Here is a 21856-nt window from a genome sequence, read left to right on the forward strand (position 1 = left end):
CACTGTAACAGCAACATTGTCAAAAGTAAACTTAAAATTCTTTGGTTTTCTGGAAGCAGCTTGTGTGTTTCTTCATTAAACGTAGACTTACCAAGCTAAATGTTGTCCAGTCACAAAAATAATAGTAATTATAATTCCTCACACCCAAAAACATATTTTTAAGACCAACCCTCTTACTGGAGAAATTTGCAAAAAATAAGTTTAACCCCCTAAAATGACACACCCCACTACACCGCCTTCCTGGTTGCAGTCCACTATGTCTTGCTTATAAATAAGTATCCTATGACCATGTTTTTGAGGAATGCTGAACTTCAGCTGGGTTGAAATTGGTTGGATGCAGCAAGGAATAATTCTGACTTGGTATAAATTCAATTCATTCTGAATCTATCACTTTCAATTTAACCCCAGGTTTTTCACAATAAGAAATCTTCAAGACATGCCTTTCTTACTTTTATATTCAGATTAAGTGGGATGTGAGGCAAAATGCCATGAAGCAATTCCTATTACAAAGACAATATGTAAATATCCTGTTCCGAGAGCAGCAAAAGCTGGAAAGGCACTGCTCTAAATTTATTAAGTAGTGGTTGTTGTTAACTCCAGGAAATGATTGCTTTCATAGTTATTCACAGTCCAAACCTTGAAGTTAATATTTAATTATAGTCACTAATACAGCTATAAAAATGAATTCCTTCATCCCCAAGGCTCATGAACAGAGAAAAGCTTGGAAATTTGAGTAAATCTATAAAATATTTTCATTTTATAAGATGTAGGTGAAAGTAAATCACTGAGGCTTACAAAGTTCCATAATTAAGACCCACTAAATCCGTCTCTTAAAGCTATTACAGATTTCTAACCCAATATCAACTATTTGTTTTTGAGTGGAAGGGAACAATCTCTACCCCATTACACTATTTTTATATTGAGGCAAGCTATATTTGCAAGGTTTGTCCTTTTCTTTATTACATTCCATGTGGAACAATGTGAAATTGGCTTCAGATGCTTCTAGGCAGTGTGCTTCAAGAGTCTGGACTTACTGCTAGGTAAGGATCTTCCTGTCAGGAGTTCAGCCTACACTCGAGTAGGACCCTAGTAGAGACACATGCCCGACTGGCATGTTCTCTCCTTCCTGGTCGATCGTTCAGGAGCTTCAAAAGCTTTCTTTAGCCCAACATCACAGCGACTGATGCCAACTGACACCAGCACACTTAGGGATCCACAGAGTTTGCGCATCATGCGTAACAGACCTCAGCAACTCAGCATTTTGGCTAATCTACTTTATTTACATATAAACACACACGGAGCACTGCAACATGGCTCCCTCTCTCTCTCTCTCTCTAGCATCAGACAGCAAAAAGAAAAAGAACAAAGGACAATAGTCCCACTTCATAGAACACAGTAATACAAACATCCTGTCTCCGTCACTTCCCACTCTGTGAAGTCAAAACATATACTGTCATGTGATAGACAACAATCCCATGACTGCAATCATGGAGCAGGAATTCTAACACTTCCCAGCTTTCCTGTCCCGAGGCAAAAGTCTGAACTAGAGGACACATGTAATCCATATCAGCACTATCTTGCACATTTGATTATTTAGCAGATGGAACCAAATACTTATCTGGTACATGGGCCACTTGGCCACAGCCTTCCCCAGTAAGGGCAGATGTCCTATGGTTCATCATAAATTACAGGAAGCACTTCTAAATGGGCATCTGTGTCCTCCTTTCTGGTGTGTTATGAGCAAGCAGCCAACCTACCTTCATACTATTGTCATTCCTTAATACATGTTGCACAACTTTCAAACAGTGGAGGATAAAAATATCACACTTCCTTAGGCTATGACTGTAGATTTAGAAAGGGGTAATAGAAGGGGAAACAATCACTCGCCTGAGGAGGTGAAAAATATGGCCATGGATTTGTAATAGATGGAGGAAGACAAAATTTGCAGAATGGCCACCTGCTATATTGGGCTGCAATGCTATCCTCAAAACACATAGCTGCAATAGATAAAGTGGGAGTAGAAAGAAACGAATAGTGAGATGATGTAGGGAGGGTAAACAGTGGAGTGGTTTCTGATTATCTAACTTGGGTCAATCTTTCATAGGAGGATTTATGCAATGCAAGATGTGCATTGATTTATGGAATGCTTGTTGTATTGAAGAGGAAGTGCAAACAAAAACCAAACTATTGGCAAATGTGCCAGGAATACCACTGATAGCATGAATATATTGCGCTCAGTATGATGGACAGTCATAGTCCTTATCAGTTAATTGGGGGATAATAAATATGTTGCTGTGCTATGGTGCTAAGGTTCAGGCAGACTGAGGCAAGACACTGGGGGTATAGGAGGGCTCAGGCCACAACCACAAAGCTCATATGTTGTTTCAGCAGGGAACAAATGGAGCCTCAGCCCTTTATAGCCTCCTAACTGTGAACCCCACTGGGAGATATTGACTTGCTTAAATGAGCCTCTGCTGGGAAGCTAAAGTAGCAGCTCCATCCTAACTGGCAAGCTGCTTCCGACTAGAACGTTCACACACCATTTGACTTGATTTACTATATTTCTAGGGTACGGTTCATTTGAATGAAAAGCACCGTAGAAATATAATGGATCAGATCCAAGGTAGATTTCAATCCCCTGCACCTCCACCTGAAAAAGAACAGGTAACAGGTAATGGGAACATCCTCTCTGGGAAACTCTGGAGAGCTACTGCTGACCAGTGTAGGCAGTGTTTGACATGTTGGACCAACAAACTTCCTATATTCAAAGAATTCTGAGAAAAACGCAGATGTACACAAGGGTTTACATACAACAGAGCTAGGATTTAACTCCGAGTTAGGATTTCAACAAGCTTGTTTCTGTTGGATTTAGGTATATCTCTATGTGGCCCCCTTAGAAATGCTAAGACTCTTTTAACTATTCTCAATAGCTAAAAACATTTTTCTTCTGAGCAGAAATGTACCATGAAAAAGAATTTCCTGTCCACATTATTTTTGAGCCATGCTAATTAACTGAGACGTATATTTCTGCTCTAATGCACAGGGTTGTGGCTATGTGATTTACAACTGGTTTCCTTCCACCTTCAACTACAACATTTTTGTTATGTTTATTCAGCAACTAGATGCGCTTAACTGCCCCCATATGTCTCTCCCAGCATTTGTACTTTTTGTTACAGGCACCATGTACATGCTTAAAATATCACATTACATACAATTACATGCTGGTAAGCATTTCGTCAGATCTCATTACATTTTCATAACAGACTGCCATGAGCCACCCTTCCCAGGGGATCATTGATAATTTAAGAGGCAATTGCCTCTTTAACCTCATCTTGCAAAATCTTATCTAGTAGAGCTATGGACTCCGTAACTAGAGCTCCAGGGAGCTGGATGTCCTCCAAACAAAGCTTACCGGTAATTTGGGCAACATCAATATTTGCTCCATTAAAAGCTTACTACACAACTTGATAGTGTAACCAGGGAATACCATCTGGGTTTTTTAAGCTACAGTCTTGTATGTTTTATACCTTGCTTCTTACCAATTCCTTAAAGTAATTATGCCATTTGCAGAGGAGTTGATAAGGTTTATTTTAAACTTGATTAGAAGATTAGGATCTGCTAAACTAGTGCATCCCCATTAAAAGTTGCTGAACTTCTCTGGTCTTCTTGGCAATTTTCAGATTGAAAACCATTTAAATTCAAATAAAAATCCACTTGAAGCTAAAGTTAGTGCTCCTAAAGTTAGTGCTCCGTGTATAATTATAATTTCAAGCACTAACTTACTTTTGAGAGCATATAGAATCTTAGTGCTTTACAAAAGTAAAAATAAAGAGGGGGGCCTCTACCAAAAGCTGATGTTTTGAAATTTTCCCGTCGTTTCCACACACAGCTTGAGATTTTATTGACTTCTGGAACACTGTGAAAACTTATATTTAATGAAGAATCCCACAGTTTATGGGTCAAGAAAAGAAGTCTGTATTATAAACTGGATTGAATTTTTAGGACTGTATCCAGTGTTGATTCTACTCAAAGTAGACACATTAAAAATAATTAGATCTATTAATTTCTGACTAATATAGATCCCTTTAAAAAATAGTGTTAAATTTCTATACTGCTCTTGATCCGAGGATTACAGGCTGGTTTGCAATATAAAAACACAAAACAAAACAAACAAAACACAAAACAAAACAAACAAAAACATGACCTGCACAGTTTAAAAGGCTATAAATTTTAACTAGTCAAGGGCCTGGAAAAAGAGGAAAGTTTTTGCCTGGTGCTTAAAAAATATCTAATGAATGTGGCAGGTGGGCCTCTTTGGCGAGAGGATTCCACAAGTGGTCAGTCATTGCAGAAAAGGCCCACTCTCATGTTGCCACTCTCCAGACCTTGAGGTTGAAGTGACGGACATGAGACAGGAGTTGATAATGCAGGTGAGCTGTGCAGGAGCAAGCTAATCGGCTAGCTTGGCAGAAGAAGAGGAGTTTGGATTTGATATCCTGATTTATCACTACCCGAAGGAGTCTCAAAGCGGCTAACATTCTCCTTTCCCTTCCTCCCCCACAACAAACACTCTGTGAGGTGAGTGGGGCTGAGAGACTTCAGAGAAGTGTTAGTCCAAGGTCACCCAGCAGCTGCATGTGGAGGAGAGGCAACGCGAACCCAGTTCACCAGATTACAAGTCTACCGCTCTTAACCACTACACCACACTGGCTCTCACAGCACACTGGGAGAGCCTCTTTTATTGGCAAAAATCAACAGTTGGAAAGTAGTAGTGAAACCTCTTTGAACTTTAACATATTTCCATCTAAGCACATTTCCAGCATTAGCAAATACACGTGTCAGCAGGTGTTTCTCTCAAATACTTGATAACGTCTGCTTCCCCGCCATGCTCCAACCAAGCAATATGTCTAAGCAAACAGTTTGCGAAAGGACAAATGGTCAGGGGGAAAACCCTGTTTTCTAGCCAAGAAGGCAAAAGGTCAGGGAAAGCAAGCGTAATGCTCCTTGATGTGCTGTGGCATGTCTTGTGCAAGGTTTGCCTTCGCATAGCGGAGCGTTACCTCTACAGAGGTATTGTGGTCCTGAGCCATTTAAGGCTTTATGGGTCAAAACAAACACTTTGAATTGGGCCCAGAAACTAATGGGCACCCAGTGCAGTTGGGTCAGAATTGGTGTTACATGCTCAAAGCATCTTGCCCCTTTGAGCAAGCTGGCCACTGAATTTTGCATCTCTATCTTTCTTCTCGCCCAGGTTGGCCCTGCCTTCTGCCTGCCCCTCAGAGCTATCACAGGGCTGAGCCTTGGCGGCGGCAGCCTCTCCTCCTCCTCGCCTGCTCTCCAACAACCAAGGGAGGAGGCCAACAGCAGCCACCGCAAGGCCACAGGATGCTTCCTCACTGCCTCCACCACCACTTGGGACAAGTACCGGCTCATTCTCCTTCTCAACCTTGGCAGCACTGGCAGGGGAATAGGAACATTCCAGTCAAATCAAAAGCTGGGATGGCTTTTGTAATTCCGTGACTGTCTCTGGAAAATCAGGACACTTGAAAGGTATGTCACTAGGGTTCTGTTAACCTTCTTTTTTGGTGGGGGAGCTTTTGTGCCTTGGACTGCAAAAATAGGTGAAGAAAGAGGAGGGGTTTGTAAGGCACATGGAAGATTGCTTAACTTGTCTGTTGAAGAGGAACTGTGTTGGACTTGGTCAGTGACAAGTTAAGCGGGCCTGGTGTAAGCTAACCTTTCACCCAAAATGACAATATTTGGAATTTGTTCCTGCAATTTGTCTATACATCGTGTCTAGTGAAACTTTCAGTTTGCCTCACAATGCAGCTAAAAATAGTGCAGATTAACTGGTAAACATATCAGACAATAAACACGGTCACAAAACTGTTCTGTTGCTAACAGGGGAGCTTGCTGTTATGGATTTGGCAGGAGAAATAGAAGTGGCAGAAGTTTTATTTATTTATTTAAAATTTTGAGAAGGGATGCATTAGTAATTGGAACTGGCAGCCTGTTACTATAGAGGTTTGCAAATTGCATTTGATGCGAGGAATGGTGGCAGCTGAAGTGTGGTCCAATCAGTAGACTGGGATCACTGTTAGAACTAAAAAGGAAGCTTATGTGTGAACCACATGATGTGCTAAAGCTAAACTGAATGCATATGTTATAAGCATATATGAACCATGAGAATGCGAACTCATGTTGGGCCCAAAGGTGCAAATCAGGTGAAAACATTACATTGAAACAATAATATAATTTAAATCTCACTTCTTTAATGGGTCTCTAAAGGCAAGGACTTCCACAAAAGGGGACTAAAACATAAATTGCTTGCCTACACTTGCCTTATGTGGTTGCCATGAAATAACACAATCAGCTGGCCAAATCAATCACAGTGGGACACAAGAAATGACTTGCCTTATAGCCTAAAAGCATCACCTTTTTACTGTGCCATGATGGTTATGGGAAGCCAGTACAGATGCTGGGACATGTAACATGACACTTGCAATATCCCCCCACCCTACCAATCCAGAATTACCATTTTAGGCTGTGTTGTCACTGCAGAAAATCTGTGGACCTGTTTTCACACGTGATATATGTTACTTGTCATTGGTAAAGGTTTTGTGCCACATACTATAGTAATAGCTGTGAGCCGAGAGGTCCCTGGATAGTTGTAAAAGTATCAGCCAACCTTACAAAACTGCTTCAGGAACTACTGGGAGAAACCACATAAATGCTAAGTATCATCACAGCAAGCAAGCTATATGGCTTGCTTACTAAACTGTTAAGAGGCTACTTTATTCTGCGTCAGACCATTGCTCCATCTTTCTCAGAACTGTCTACATCAAGGGTAGCTGAACTGTGCTCCTCCAGAGATGTTAGCTAGCTGGGACTTATGGGGGAGGAAGTCCAACAACATCTGAAGGGCTACAGGAAAGCTGGTAGAAGCTTTCCAAGGTTTCAGGCAGGTGTTTTCCCCAGTCCTACCTGGAGATTGAACCTGAGATATTTTGCACAGCTCTTACGCTAAGCTAGCATCCTTCCCTTCTGAATTTGTCTTGCTAAACTTATTGCTCATCCTGAACCTACTTCTTACATGGTTCACCTTGATCCCCTTCCACTTTCTTTACGACAGACATTAATGTAGTTGATCAGATGATAACAGTATTATTTTATTGTATGCCATAAACTGTCAGATTGTGTGCCCATACAAAGGAATTGCTTCAGTGCAGTGCAACCCTTCTTAGATGACCTTAGAGTCCTGCAAATTTATTGTTCAATTTGACTGCATAATTTTTAAAGCAAGCAACAGAAACTATATTGGTCTGATTCTATTAGCCACATTAGTGATCTCACAGTGAAATGTCACTGATCAGGCCAATAGTCAGGTACTCAGTTACATTGCTAACACTTCATTATCCCATTTTCACGCTCCTGGACATTTGGAGCCAATTCGAGAGTTCTTTAAAGAAATGTGTTGCAAAGTATTTGTGACTCTTCTGAGTGTTTGGAAAGGCTACTGCTTTGTGCCTATGTCTTGATGGGCATTTTGAGTGCATGCAGGTCCCATTTACTGAACACAATCAGGGCCATCTTAAGCATATCCGGCGCTGTGGTGCAAAGATCCCTCCAGCGCCCCCTGGAGGAGGCAGGCAACGGCTGGAGGGTGGCTCCTCTGGCGGGCAAGAGGCAGAGGCTGGATGCGACACTTCCCGGTTCAGCTGGCCGCTTTGTGCCGCAGTGGCCACGGCAGGCAGCACACTGAGCGAGCGGGCCTGCGCTGAGCGAGTGAGGGTGCATGCACTGCTCCTGCCGAGTGTCAGCTCGTTTTTTTTCTCCTTTTAGCCTTCTGGCACCCAGCAGAATCCGGCACCTGCAGGCTAAAAGGGGAAAAACCGAGCCGACAGTCAGCGGGAGCAGCACGCGCGCCCTAGGTCACTTAGTGTGCTCGTTCGGTGTTCCCGGGACTCTTGCCTGGCGCCCTCTAGAACTTGGTGCCCTGGCACCCCACACCACGAGCCTCTATGGGTAAGACGGGCCTGAACACAATGCATTCCCTGGAAATTGTTTGTTAAGCAAGCATATACCTAGCAAGTCCATGATTTCCATTGGAAATATTTCTAATGTGTGATCTGGCTGGTGATATATATATAGATCTCAGAGAGAGAGAGCGAGAGAAGAGAGAGAACCTCCAGTGGAGGTAAATATGCAGCAAAGTAAAGCATGGGAATAGGTTGTTAGAGCTTGAAAATACACCCCTCCAAGTGAGTTCCAAAATATCCTTTTAAAGGGTCTCTTTCCAAACTTTCCCTCTTCCCCCAGCAGAGTACCTCTTTGTACTCTGAACTTTTCTGGTAGCTTAACAGGAGGAGCAGGGGTTTTATTACCTATTTCCTCCTATGGTAAGGGAAGTTGACCTAGCTAAGCCTGGCAGGACACCTTACTTTATGGTATTAACCCCTTCGTGCATTAATTAGACTTAAGCATGTTGGTTTTATGAGGCTGATTATCCCATATCTTTATCCATGGATTCTTCCTGAAATGGTGGCAGCTAATCAGCAAAAGAGAGATGGAGTGGGGGGGGGGCGGGGGGATGATTTGTCTGATTTCTCCTGTTCTGATTTGCCTGCTCTCCGATATATCTGAACTTGTTCCCTTGCTCTGTGGTTTCTGCCTGAAAATGGCTGCCACCAACCAGCAAAACACAAACAAACAAGGAAGTAAGGAAGCCAGCTTCTTGGATATCTGAATCTGCGAAGCAATAGCGAGGTTTTGGGCATAATTCTTTACATGTGGATAAGTGACTTTTCAGATCGTAAGCATTTAGATAACAGGACCTATACATTGAGGGCAGACTACCACCAAAAAGCACTTTTCTTTGATGGTACTCCATATGGAAGCATCATGTACATTGCTTCCTAGAACATTTCTACCTTCCACCTGGGAACTGAAGCTCACGGGGAAGTCTAGAAGGTGGATAGGTCAGGACTGGATGAATTTGGACAAGCCCAAGTCATGTTGTGGTTTGGTATTGGTTCAATCATTCACTTTATGCATATGAAATTCATGTTATCTTCCTACCCATGCTGTTAAGGCCTGTAAATCTAAGCCAGGGCTTTGCTAGCTGCTTTGAAAGAAGAGACACCAGAGACCAAATTAGCCATATCTACCAATTCAGGATATATGGTCAATGCCTTGGTGGACCATTCAAAGAGCAGAAATGAACAAGGAAATTCCTAGTTGCAGTCCAGATACTCAGGCAAATAAGACTTTGGCCCTGGCAGCTAACATTACAGGTTTGCTGGTGTGTCTGTGTTTTAAGTTTATCAGTGTTTAATAACTTGATTTGGCAAACTTGTAGTACATCTAACTATTGCTTATATTCAAAGCTGTCCTTGATTAGCAACTTTAAAAGTCTCAACATAGGACAATGTGACTACATTTTCTGGCTCACTCTTGAGCATTATGGGAGTTTGACTGGAACAACCTTATTGTCCATCTTTAAACAGTTTTCACTGTTAAGAATACTTCTGAAAGCTGAAAGGGTATTTGATTATATCTCTTGTGTCCTTAGAATGCCTTGAGAAACTACTGAGAATAGGGAGGTTAACAATTCCAATTTTTGTTTTAATGAGATAGTGCCGTCTTGAGAAACTGTTTGAGATAAGGAGTGAAATAACTACAAAATAAATGAGAAAAAGCACAGCTATAATAGAGGAAAATCGGGTGAGACAAGCTACGTTTCAAATGAAGGGCTTGCGGAATATGCTGTGGAAAACACACTGAGAAACGTTCAAAGAGAAAGATCTCATCTTTTGTCTCCCATCCACAAAACAGTGACAAGCATAAAAGAGCATTTGGTTACGGGATCAGATCCTGCTTACATAAAGGACACACTGCAGTGCAGCAAAACTGGGTAATTTTGGAAAAAAAGAAAAACAAAAACAACAAAACCCTACTGCACTCAAAGTTTATAGTGTGTGTAAGGACCTAAGCCTACGCTGGGGAAGGAGTCAAGTGAGTACCAGTAGCTCACATCCCTCCTATGTGGTGTGATGTCATATCCTGTCATATCCTGCAATAACCCTGCTCCAGTTCACCAACTGCTCTTTGGGGTAGGTGCTGAAATATTGAACACGATGGCATAAAATTACAATATTCAATTACATTATTGCTAGAAAGGTTTATGGAGAGACAACATGGGTTGCTGTCAGCAGTCACTAAATGAAATGTTTTGTCTCTATTTGCATGTTCAGACCCAGAAACCTCCCCCCTAAATAAATTCACACATGACTCAAATTTTGTTTTAGTTTTTGGCAGAATTTAGGCCACAACTTTATTGATTACAGAAAGTGACTGGTTGCATAGGCTCTGGTTCGACTTGCTCCCTGCCATGCAGGTAACGCTGACCCAGGGTTCCAGCATAGGTCAGCCAAGGGTGAACACCTGGATAAGCGGAAAGCCAGGAACGGGCTAACTCCACAACCCAAATGTCCCCCTGGACTCAGAACGGGCACAACCCCCTTTCAGGGGTTGACCAAACCATCGAGTCCCTGGATTCCTTTAATGGAATACCCTTCATGTACGGATGGCGAGAGCCTTCTCCCATCCCTATCACCTGAACCAAAGCCTATCCACAACCTTACAAGTTGTGACGATTTGCTACGTGGCAGGTGGAACCCAAATAGCAACAGCCAATCAGCCAAGTGGGGAAAATTCCTGCCGTGCCCCTGTCCCAACAACAGACGACACACCATGGCATAGCAAGGTCAATCGCAAAATGCCCTAAAAGTAGGGAGAGGTGGGCGGGTGTTCCGAATGCACAAGCCAAAAGAGGAAGCTCTGGGTCACATCCATGGGTATATATAGGTCCCTCAAACCATTTAAACTGCTTCCCATTGGCCAGATTGCACCCAGCTATGAGGGACCTACCAATTGGGTGTTGTGGCTGACCAATAGTACCCACCCACAACACAGGGTGTAAGTTGTCCAGGTCTCACCGCAACCCTTTTTAAGGGAGGACCTGATTTCTAATATGATATCTGTCAAACTAAATCTTTGGATCCGAAGGCGCACACTTGCAGATCTCATGCGAAAGAGAGGATCTTCCTGCCATTTTGAGTTACTGTTAATCTTGGCATGCTGTTTGGAACCTAGTATGTTTAGGTCCTGTAGAAATCATACATACTAACAACTGTCTGAAATCTCTGAGTGCCATTGCTTATAGCACCACCCACATACGTAACAGATATAGCAGCATGTTCAGAGCACAATGAACAGATGGCAGAGGGGAATGGTCAGGAAGAGCTGGAATCCTGAACAGAACCACTCTATGCTGCAACGTTTTGTTGTATTTATTTTTTTCAGTTCATGCCCTTCTTTCTTATCTGATGAAAATTGAAAACAGCTAATACCATCAGACCAGTGCTATTTTTCTAGGAAATGAGGTGCTGGAGTTCACCATGAACTTCTCCCTTGTTTTCTTATCCAGTTATGAGAGGTGCCAGAACTGAGCTCCAGTGAACTCTGGCTGGGGGGGGGGGGGAGCCCTGCTCAGAACAATAATATTATGAGTGACTATCATCATTATCAAACCGTTAAATATAACATCAGTTAATCCAGCTCAAAGAAATTTCGTGAAGATCAAATATAGCCAACTGTCTTCTGAAAGAATACATGGCGAGTCCCTGGACAGACTTTCCAGAGGAGCAAATTTCACAACAAGCATGCCACAGCAGATGACGGTGGTGGTGATCGACAGATAATCTATCTTCAGTCAAGAACAGAGACCCTAGGCCAGCACAATTTGTGACACATTTTGGACTCGGACTTCACAACTGCAGCAGCAACTGCATCAATTTTCATAGTTCAGCTATGGATTGTCATAGCAATACAATACAAATGTTGACTTTTCTCCTTGAAGCAGAAGAGCTGCATGAAAAATCCAGGACTACTTCATTGTATTAGGCTAAATAAACAAATAATCTATTGAGTGACCTAATGTTACAGGTTAAAGTGTGTTCCCTTTCCTTTGGTTATGATTTACATCAAGTATGGAACCAAAGGAACGTGTATAAATTTCCCTGTCTGAATTAAAGTGAGGAAAAACACTCTAGGAATATAAACTCATCTCATTGTAGCACAATATTTGTGAACATTATTTCCACCTTCTTTTTGCTCATTCCAGTTTATCTCTGCTGTGGCTGATATTTAGGATTCTCTTCCCCACCACCACCCCTTTTCATTGTTTCCTGTTGCCATGCATCTGCCTGGATTGTATAGAGGCAACATGTTTTTTTTAGAACTTGTCATATGTCTTTTTGAAAAATGATTTCATGATTATTAAGGATGTCTTTTTAGCTCCAACACACAGGCAACAACAAATCATCTGAAATACTTTATGACAGTGTTCCTGGCAGCAATGCAAATTGATACTCAATCCCGGCTATTTTATCTTTACAGTTACTAAATTCAATATAAGGAGGATAAATTAACATTTTACAATAACAAAGGCAGTAAAGGGAAAAATACAGTTTGGTACTCCCAGCTTCCGAGTTCTACAGCAGAGTCTCTACTTGGTTATTAAACATTTACTCTCAAAAGTAGTTAGTTTTTTCTGATTCATCCAGAGTGCATGTTGGCATAAATTTGTATCTGCAGACCTCCTGTATTGTTTAAAATCCAAAGTGATCTCTGCATTATACTGTACTATATTTATGTGAAGGATCTGATTGCAAGAACCATTGTCTCTGCATTGAAATCAGGTTATTTGATTTAGTAATAATAATAATAATTTATTCCCTGCTCATCTGGCTGGGTTTCCCCAGCCACTCTGGGCGGCAACCAACAGAATATTAATAATAATAAAAAGTGATAAAATATCAAACATTAAAAACTTCCCCAAACAGGGTTGCCTTCACATGTCTTCTAAAAGTCAGATAGTCATTTATTTCCTTGACATCTGATGGGAGGGCGTTCCACAGGGTGCGTGCCACTACCGAAAAATCCCTCTGCCTGGTTCACTGTAACCTCACTTCTCACAGGGAGGGAACCATCAGAAGGCCCTCGGAGCTGGACCTCAGTGTCTGGGCAGAATGATGGGGGTGGAGATGCTCCTTCAGGTATACTGGGCTGAGGCCGTTTAGGGCTTTAAAGGTCAGCACCAACACTTTGAATTGTGCTCGGAAATGTACTGGGAGCCAATGTAGGTCTTTCAGGACCGGTGTTATGTGGTCTTGGCGGTCACTCCCAGTCACCAGTCTAGCTGCCGCATTCTGGATTAGTTGTAGTTTCCGGGTCGCCTTCAAAGGTAGCCCCACGTAGAGCGCATTGCAGTAGTCCAAGCAGGAGATAACCAGAGCATGCACTACTATTGAGAGACTGTCTGCAGACAGGTAGTGTCTCCGCCCGTATATCAGACAGCTGCCCTGGACACAGAATTGACCTGCGCCTCAATGGACAGCTGTGAGTCCAGTATGACTCCCAGGCTGCGCACCTGGTCCTTCAGGCGCACAGTTACCCAGTTCAGGACCAGGGAGTCCTTCACACCTGCCTGCCCCCTGTCCCCCCAAAATAGTACTTCTGTCTTGTCAGGATTTAACCTCAGTCTGTTTAGGAGCAGGTTACCTGTCATGAGTCCCAAGGAAGTCTCATGATTACCTCCTAAGGAGGAGTGGGAGGAGCTCAGGGAGTTGGACAACCCTGAAAATGGGGGATGGGGGAGGTAGAATCAGAACCCCGGGATGGAGGCGAGCTGCGGGTTGGCAAAGGTGTTTCTTGCCCCTCTGGCATCAGACATCCCAGTCACAGACCTCCTGTATAGGGCTGCCTCCGGTACCTTCTCCTGCAAGTGAACATCCTCCCCCTTCAGGGAAGGTGGCTCAAAGTAAATTGGATGCTGAGTCAGAGTCAGTGATGCCCTATCATGAGTGCCCCCCCCACAGAGAGATTTCTCTAGCACCTATGATTTGATGGTGAGTTGATGGTGATCTTTTTATTCTCTCTGGCCCTTACATAGGCATATTTCTTATGTTTTTATAATTTTGCACCAAGTTCTTTTCCCTTACTGGTTTTATGGTGGTTTAAAACCGATTTTGGGGACGCGGGTGGCACTGTGGGTTAAACCACAGAGCCTAGGACTTGCCAATCAGAAGGTCGGCCGTTCAAATCCCTGTCACGGGGTGAGCTCCTGTTGCTTGGTCCCTGCTCCTGCCAACCTAGCAGTTTGAAACCACGTCAAAGTGCAAGTAGATAAATAGGTACCGCTCCGGCGGGAAGGTAAACAGCGTTTCCGTGCACTGCTCTGGTTCGCCAGAAGTGGCTTAGTCATGCTGGACACATAACCTGGAAGCTGTACGCCGGCTCCCTCGGCCAGTAAAGTGAGAAGAGGGCCACAACCCCAGAGTCGGCCACGACTGGACCTAATGGTCAGGGGTCCCTTTACTTCTACCTTTACCTTTACCTTTACCTTTACCTTTACCTTTACCTTTACCTAAAACCGATTTTCTGCTGCTGTGTTTACAACTGGCTTCTAGATGGCTTCTCTTCTGCTCTTGTTCTTTCTTTTTTTTAATAACCAATTTAGGTTGTATTTTGTACTTTTTAAAAAAGCCGCAAAGTGCCTAGGGGATCCACATAACCCATCCAGGGGGTCTGTTGCACCATTCACCATAGCAAGAGACATCGGATTTTCAAAAGTAATAATAATAATAATAATAATAATAATAATAATAATAATAATAATTTATTTTTTATACCCCGCCCATCTGGCTGGGTTTCCCCAGCCACTCTGGGCGGCTTCCAACTGAATATTAAAAACAATACAGCATTAGACATTAAAAACTTCCCTAAAGAGGGCTGCCTTCAGTTGTCTTTTAAAAGTAAAATAATTGTTTATTGCCTTGACATCTGCTGGGAGGGTGTTCCACAGGGCAGGCGCCACTACCGAGAAGGCCCTCTGCCTGGTTCCCTATAACCTTACTTCTCGCAATGAGGGAACCGCCAGAAGGCCCTCGGCGCTGGATCTCAGTGTCCGGGCTGAACGATGGGTGTGGAGACGCTCCTTCAGATATACAGGACCGAGGCCGTTTAGGGCTTTAAAGGTCAGCACCAACACTTTGAATTGTGCTCAGAAACATACTGGGAGCCAATGCAGATCTCTCAGAGAGTCCATGGCTTGGCTTTTGAAAAACAGGGGATCTGCAGTACTAAACTAATTGGGAATCGCTGGCTTACATGGTTACATGGGTGGTTTATAAATAATATCAATCTTAGCAATCAGTGAAAAACCTGGACTGCACATGTGGACAAGAGCTGTTATGATCAATTTGCAGCAGCAGCATCAGGTATGGCTTGTAAGGCCCAGTTCACACATTCATTATACCCAGTTGTGCCCTTTCTGTTGCTGTTAATAGAGAGAGTTAGAGATGTTCTCAAGCTTCTAGTAAGAACAGACACTGCTACTTACTTTTGGAATTTATCTGTTACTTTTGATGTAAAATACAATTGAGAGGGGCCCAGAGGTGCTAAAAACTACCAGCCATCTTATCAGTAAGACAAACCACAACCAGGGTTATTTTTCCATGCTTCTTTCTCCGGTTATTAACTCTTCGATCTCCCAATACTGTTGCATGCCCTTTACCATATTTTTCTGTTGCATCTTTTAATTTCTCAGTCCATGGCCAGGGATTGTCCTATACAGTGGTACCTCGGGTTACATACGGTTCAGGTTACATACGCTTCAGGTTACAGACTCCGCTAACCCAGAAATATTACCTCGGGTTAAGAACTTTGCTTCAGGATGAGAACAGAAATCGTGCTCCAGTGGCACGGTGGCAGCAGGAGACCCCATTAGCTAAAGTGAGGCTTCAAGTTAAGAACAGTTTCAGGTTAAGTACGGATCTCCGGAACGAATTAAGTACTTAACCCGAGGTACCACTGTATCACCCGAGGTACCACTGCCCTTTGAGCTCCTACAGATGACCACACGGAACTGCTGAACACTATAGGTGGTCATATGTTGTGCATTTTCTAAGTGCAAAATAGCGAGTTTTTATAAAAAAGATTCCATATGTTTTTCTGTAGCTTGAGTCTGAATTTCAGTTGCTCATATTCAGTCTATGCAGCTGCTCCATCTGTTACTTTAGCCAATGTTCCTTGGCTATAAATTAGACAATGATCAACTATGCAGCTGATAGTGAAACTGAAAGGATAGCAATACCCAAGCAAGTGGACAGAAACAAGCTGTAAAATCACATTATTTGGACAGATTAGATCAGTGATGGATGCAAACAAGAAAAATAGCAGTGCCTGGGAAGGGAGTGGAGTTGGGGCAATCAATTTCTGTTGCACAATTGCTCCTGTGGTTTTCCCTGTTTGCACAAATTTAAAGATGAAACCAATTTGTAAGCTGAAAAATTGGTGCTGATTTTGATTATACATGGGTGTAAGTCCGCTATGTTTGGGGTAACTTTTATTTAAGTATGCATTTGAACTCAGTTTTTACTCTGTGCACATGCACCTCAGTCATATAACTACTGACTGAGGCTTCGGGTACAATGACTTAAAAAATGCCTGAGCTCCAACAAAACAGCAGCCATTGCATACCCTTCAACATTTCTCCAGTGAAAATAGGGACATAGGGACATCGTGTGTGTGTGTACACACACCATATTTTTCCATCTATAAGACACCCCATGTATAAGACATCCCCTTTTTTGGGGGACTCAGATTTAAGAAAATGGGGGGAGATGGCCCAGAGTATAATACGCCCCCTAATTTTTGACATTATTAAGGGAAAAAACTTTGTCTTATACATGAATAACTACTGTAATTATTTATTATTTATACCCTCCACATCAGACTGGGTCGCCCCAGCCCCGTGGGTGGCTTCCAACATACAGTGGTACCTTGGAAGTCGAATGGAATCCGTTCTGGAAGTCCGTTCAACTTCCAAAATGTTCGGAAACTAAGGAGCGGCTTCTGATTGGCTGAGGAAGCTCCTGCAGCCAATCAGAAGCCACAGAAGGTGTTCGGAATCCAAAGTACAGCTGTTTATAAAAATATAATAAACATTTTAAAAACTTCCCTGTACAGGGCTGCCTTCAGATGTCTTCTGAAGGTTGTATAGTTATCTCATGTACACTTGTGTACCCTTTGTGTCCCTAAACCTTTAAATGTCAAGAGTTATGAGCTTGTAAACAAGGGATAGCCCCTTTTGGCTTTCAAAATGGTCATTTAATGCCTAGTATTCCAGAGTTCTAATCTTGTGAGAGTACAGCAGATTAGAAGAGGAACTAGGCATCTGCTGAGCTATGGTGTACCTGGTTATTGTGATGAAATTTTGTCTGCAGCTAACGATTGCTGTCAGGCGCAGTTCTGTGACTCGGTTCTATCAGCTCAATCTGCCATGTAACAAAAATGAGCTTGCAAACTGACAACTAAGTTGGCCAGAGGAAAGTAGCACAAGACAGACACCCTCCAGCTCACCCTTCCACACAGAAACCAGGATGATACGTACACACTAGCAAGGATAGGCTGGCTGTTGCAGCTGCCACCAGGGGACCCAAGTGACAGGGACTGCTGTAGGGTTGTCAACGCAAGCAGGGCCCACTGAGGGCAGCCTGCCGTGAACCCACAAAAACCTGGAGCTGCGTCTGTTAGCTGGCTCCCTCATTCATTCCATTTACTACAAAACGGGAATAAGTCTTACCTTGGAAGTTGAACGAAATTCGTTCCGGAAGTCCGTTCAACTTCCAAGATGTTCAGAAACCAAAGCACAGCTTCTGGTTGGCCGCAGGAAGCTCCTGCAGCCAATCAGAAGCCGCGGAAGCTGCGTCAGACATTTGGCTTCCAAAAGAACGTTCAAAAATCGGAACAGTCACTTGCGTCTTGAGGCCCCAAGACCCACCCCCAAAATAAATACACACAGACACTTATGTTAGTTTAAGTTTTGGGGCAAATTTTGGCCACAACTTTATTGAAATACAATCACGTGAGCGGTGTTGGCTTAGGCATTGACTCCCCACTATAACTGACTCCACCTCTCAGGGTGATCGTTCAATGGTGTAAACCAAACGAGGGAGCAAGGCCGATGAGGACCAACCTAAGCTCACCCCGGGGTTCCTGTGGTCCTGGCATGGCTCTAGCCCCTCAAGCGGACTTCGGACGAGATCCAGGACCCCCAGATTCCTTTAACGGAATACCCAATTCCTGGAGGGGCAGGTGATGGCCACACCTCCCCTCCCCACAATCCAACTGAGCCAGTGCCTAACCACCACCTTACAAGTTGTGACGATTTGCTAAGGGGTAGGCGAAAACCAAATGGCTAAAAGCCAATCTGCCAAATGGAAAAAAATTCCTACCCAGCCCCTGTTCCAAAACAGGCGACCCAAACCAAAGCAAGGCCAAGCGACTCTACCTAAACTAGGGAGGCTGGGCGGGTGTTCAGCCGTGCAAATGCAAGTGCCCCACTTGCATCACACTGCTGCTTTTAAAGCCCCTGGGATCACGCCACCTACTGGCTATTGGCTAAAACAGCCTGGCATGATCCCAGGGGAATGGCCAGGACTTCCTGCTCCCCCCCCCCCATTTTAACCCTGTCAGGTGAGCTCTGTTATGAGGATCCCATTTCTGGGTTTGTGGTGTTCAGGAGCCAAAATGTTTGAGAACTAACAAGGTATGAGAACAAGGTATGACTGTAGATGGTGTGAATTGAGTCTAGTTATTTATTTTTTACTTATTTCATACAATTTGATAAACCGCTTGATTGTAAGAAACACACTGAAAGCAGATTTTTTAAAAAACTGTTTTACACAAGGATACATATTTGCACACGTTTAGGCTTCCATTCATGCTGGCAATGGTCACTTTCTCATTTGATAAAAACCACTGGGCTCGGATTGTGTGGGTGAACTCATAGATTTGGTGTAGAAACAATCAGGAATCAAAATCCACTTATCCTGGAAGCAGCGCCAAGCCTAGTGGCTGTAGGACATTATTATTATGGGTACATTATATGTGCAGAAAAGATGAATGTTCAGGTGCTTCCTTTGCCACATTTTTCTAAGCTGTTCTTGACATTTTCAAATGCACATTCCATAAATGTATTCATATAATCTTTCCTGTACTTAGTCTGCTAAGGAAACCTCGATGTATATTGGAAACAAAATTTGAGGGTAGTAGATAGTTTTCTCTACAATCATCGAGCTGTGAACATGCACGCATTTATTATTATTAAATGAAAACAAAAGAAAAGTGGAAGAGTCAGAGGACCTCCTCATGCAGGTTTAGGCCTTTTGCTGTTAGCTCAGATCACTGTCCTTTTTGATGTTTAGCATTCCATTGCATTGCCAAGTTGTTCTAATTCTCTTAAGTCCGTTCCTGCCACATTTAGAATAGTGTCTGCATAGAAATGAGGTAATATGTTATTGTCATGTTTTTGACAGTATATGTGACAAAGTGAAATGCTAGGATTCATTTTCCCTTCATTATTAAACTTTGAAGTTCACATTTTCAAGCCTTTATGGAAATTTGTTTCCATTTGCATTTCTTCTTTACATCAGAAATCCTTTTTTTTTGGAATTGTGTAAGAGCAAGGAGGGCTGCAGTTCAGATGAAATCACTAAAACAGCTATCACAGTTGAAAAACACAAACTTAAGGGTTTCAATGAGATCTTTCTCGGATCGTATTAAAAATGTGCTTTTAGGATGTTCATTTCTTCCCAGTTCTTAATATTCAGTCGCCATGATCTGATCTCCAAACTGCATTCAGTCTCCATCTGTCTGCCTTCATCATTCATTTCTCTCTCTGCATGGAAGGGAATACATACAAACATTGTTCCTGTTCCCAACTGAAGTAACATTATTGGGCAAGAGCTTGATGAACAGAGCAGAGTGTTCCATGATGTACTCAAGGAGCGCTGGACTGGGTTCATTGACTTGGCAAGAACAATAATGCAAAACTGACTTTCCAAAACAAACTTCTCTAACAAGATACAAAGCCAGAACCAGAGATCCTTGGTTTACCATGTCAGTTTTTCTGCTGCGAAGTGCCTTTTTGCATTAATTTTCATGGTCAATCTTTTATTTGAGGAGCGGGCAGCAGCCACTATGTAACATTGGAACTGAGGTCTCAATTTAGCATTGATGAGAGGCGATGGCACTGATTTAATACATGGTTCAACAATAGGTAAAAGTAAGAGACATTGAACTCATTGGAAGGATTGTCAGTGAGTTCAATGCGATGTAGACGGCACACAACATGAGACAGTGGTACCTCGGGTTAAGAACTTAATTCATTCCAGAGGTCCATTCTTAACCTGAAACTGTTCTTAACCTGAAGAACCATTTTAGCTAATGGGGCCTCCCGCTGCCACTGCACCGCCGCCATGCGATTTCTGTTCTCATCCTGAAGCAAAGTTCTTAACTTGAGGTACTATTTCTGGATTAGTGGAGTCTGTAACCTGAAGCGTCTGTAACCCGAGGTACTACTGTACTTAATACTATTACTGCTTAACACTTCTATTGCAAGTTTCTATTCTACATGCTATTGATGGTTGATTCACACTAAGCACTGATTTTAAGTATAAATTGCTACATCGGTGAGTTGGGAGCCATTATTAGGCAGGTAGAGAAATGGGTAGAATTGGGGCCTGGTTGCTAGGTGACAGGCAGAGAAATGTTCACACAGCCCTCTTAAGACTTACTCCATGCAAACTCCTCAAAATGGAATATCGGCTTACAAAATGGCAGCCGTCTCCCATGTCAAGGGAACCCAGGACCTTACGCCTGGGAATTCTGTCCTCTTACCGATGCAAACCCTCAGCCCTAGAATATGGAACTAGAATGCATGATTAGATTCCCACAAGTATGTAATGACAGGCAGCGGAGGAGGAAGAAAGGCTTGAGTCTTGTATTGCTTAATTCAAAGATTAAGCACCAAGGCAATACAGTTTTGTTGTTTTGATCAAGCTCTTTTGTGGCGGGGGGGGGGGAGGCGAAGGGGTTTGCTGCACCCTCCTTGTTAGCTGCTGAGATATTATTATGGACAGTCAGTGTTTTGTTCCCGTCGGCAGAAATCTAAATTGCTTTAGATAACATACTCTAGGCGTTCCTGAAATGTTTGTTATAGCAAAGTGTCAAGACACAATTTCCATAATAATACTTCTATTTTGGGTGCTGTGTGTGTGAAGAGCCAGTTTGATGTCACCCTGTGAGACAGACAGGTTCATTTACTGCAGTGTTTGCTCCATCTCCATTATCTGCAGAACTGCAGGCAAACAGTTCACACTGTGGATAGTATCCCAAAACCAAGCAAAAGGCCTGTCATGTTGGGCGATGTTTGACGGCTCGCAGAAATTGCTCAGGGAAAAGAGCCTTATAGTAAATAAGGCTAGTTTGTTCTTATATTATCAGAAGTACCACCTTCTAACAATTTTTTCTCAGTTCTGCTACACCATGCTCATAGACTGGGAAGTAATTTAAGTAGTACCAAACTAATAGAAGAAGTACCAACCGCAGAGTTCTTACTACTTCTGTGCCAAAAAATTATTCTGTTTTCTTCTATCAAGCAACAAGAAAAATGGCATTTGAAGTGGGGGTGGGAATAGTGAATTTTGCATGGGTGCATTTTGTTGTTGTTGTTCCACTTGAAGAAGAGAAGAAGAAGAAGAGGAGTTTGGATTTGATATCCCGCTTTATCAATACCCGAAGGAGTCTCAAAGCGGCTAACATTCTCCTTTCCCTTCCTCCCCCACAACCAACACTCTGTGAGGTGAGTGGGGCTGAGAGACTTCAGAGAAGTGTGACTAGCCCAAGGTCACCCAGCAGCTGCATGTGGAGGAGCGGAGACGCGAATGCG

General features: G+C 42.9%; 1 long non-coding RNA gene across 1 annotated transcript in view; it reads left to right on the forward strand.

The window, feature by feature from the left end:
• The first annotated feature begins 5263 nt into the window (after positions 1 to 5263).
• The window catches only part of LOC308486767, a 202269-nt gene continuing 185676 nt past the window's right edge, over positions 5264 to 21856 (forward strand). Inside the window, exon 1 of the long non-coding RNA XR_013991285.1 lies at positions 5264 to 5550. This is a non-coding gene — a long non-coding RNA (uncharacterized lncRNA). The remainder of the gene's footprint in view (positions 5551 to 21856) is intronic.

Source organism: Podarcis pityusensis (genome assembly GCF_964106645.2).
Source record: "Podarcis pityusensis genome assembly, chromosome: 10".
NCBI classification, from domain to species: Eukaryota; Metazoa; Chordata; class Lepidosauria; order Squamata; family Lacertidae; genus Podarcis; species Podarcis pityusensis.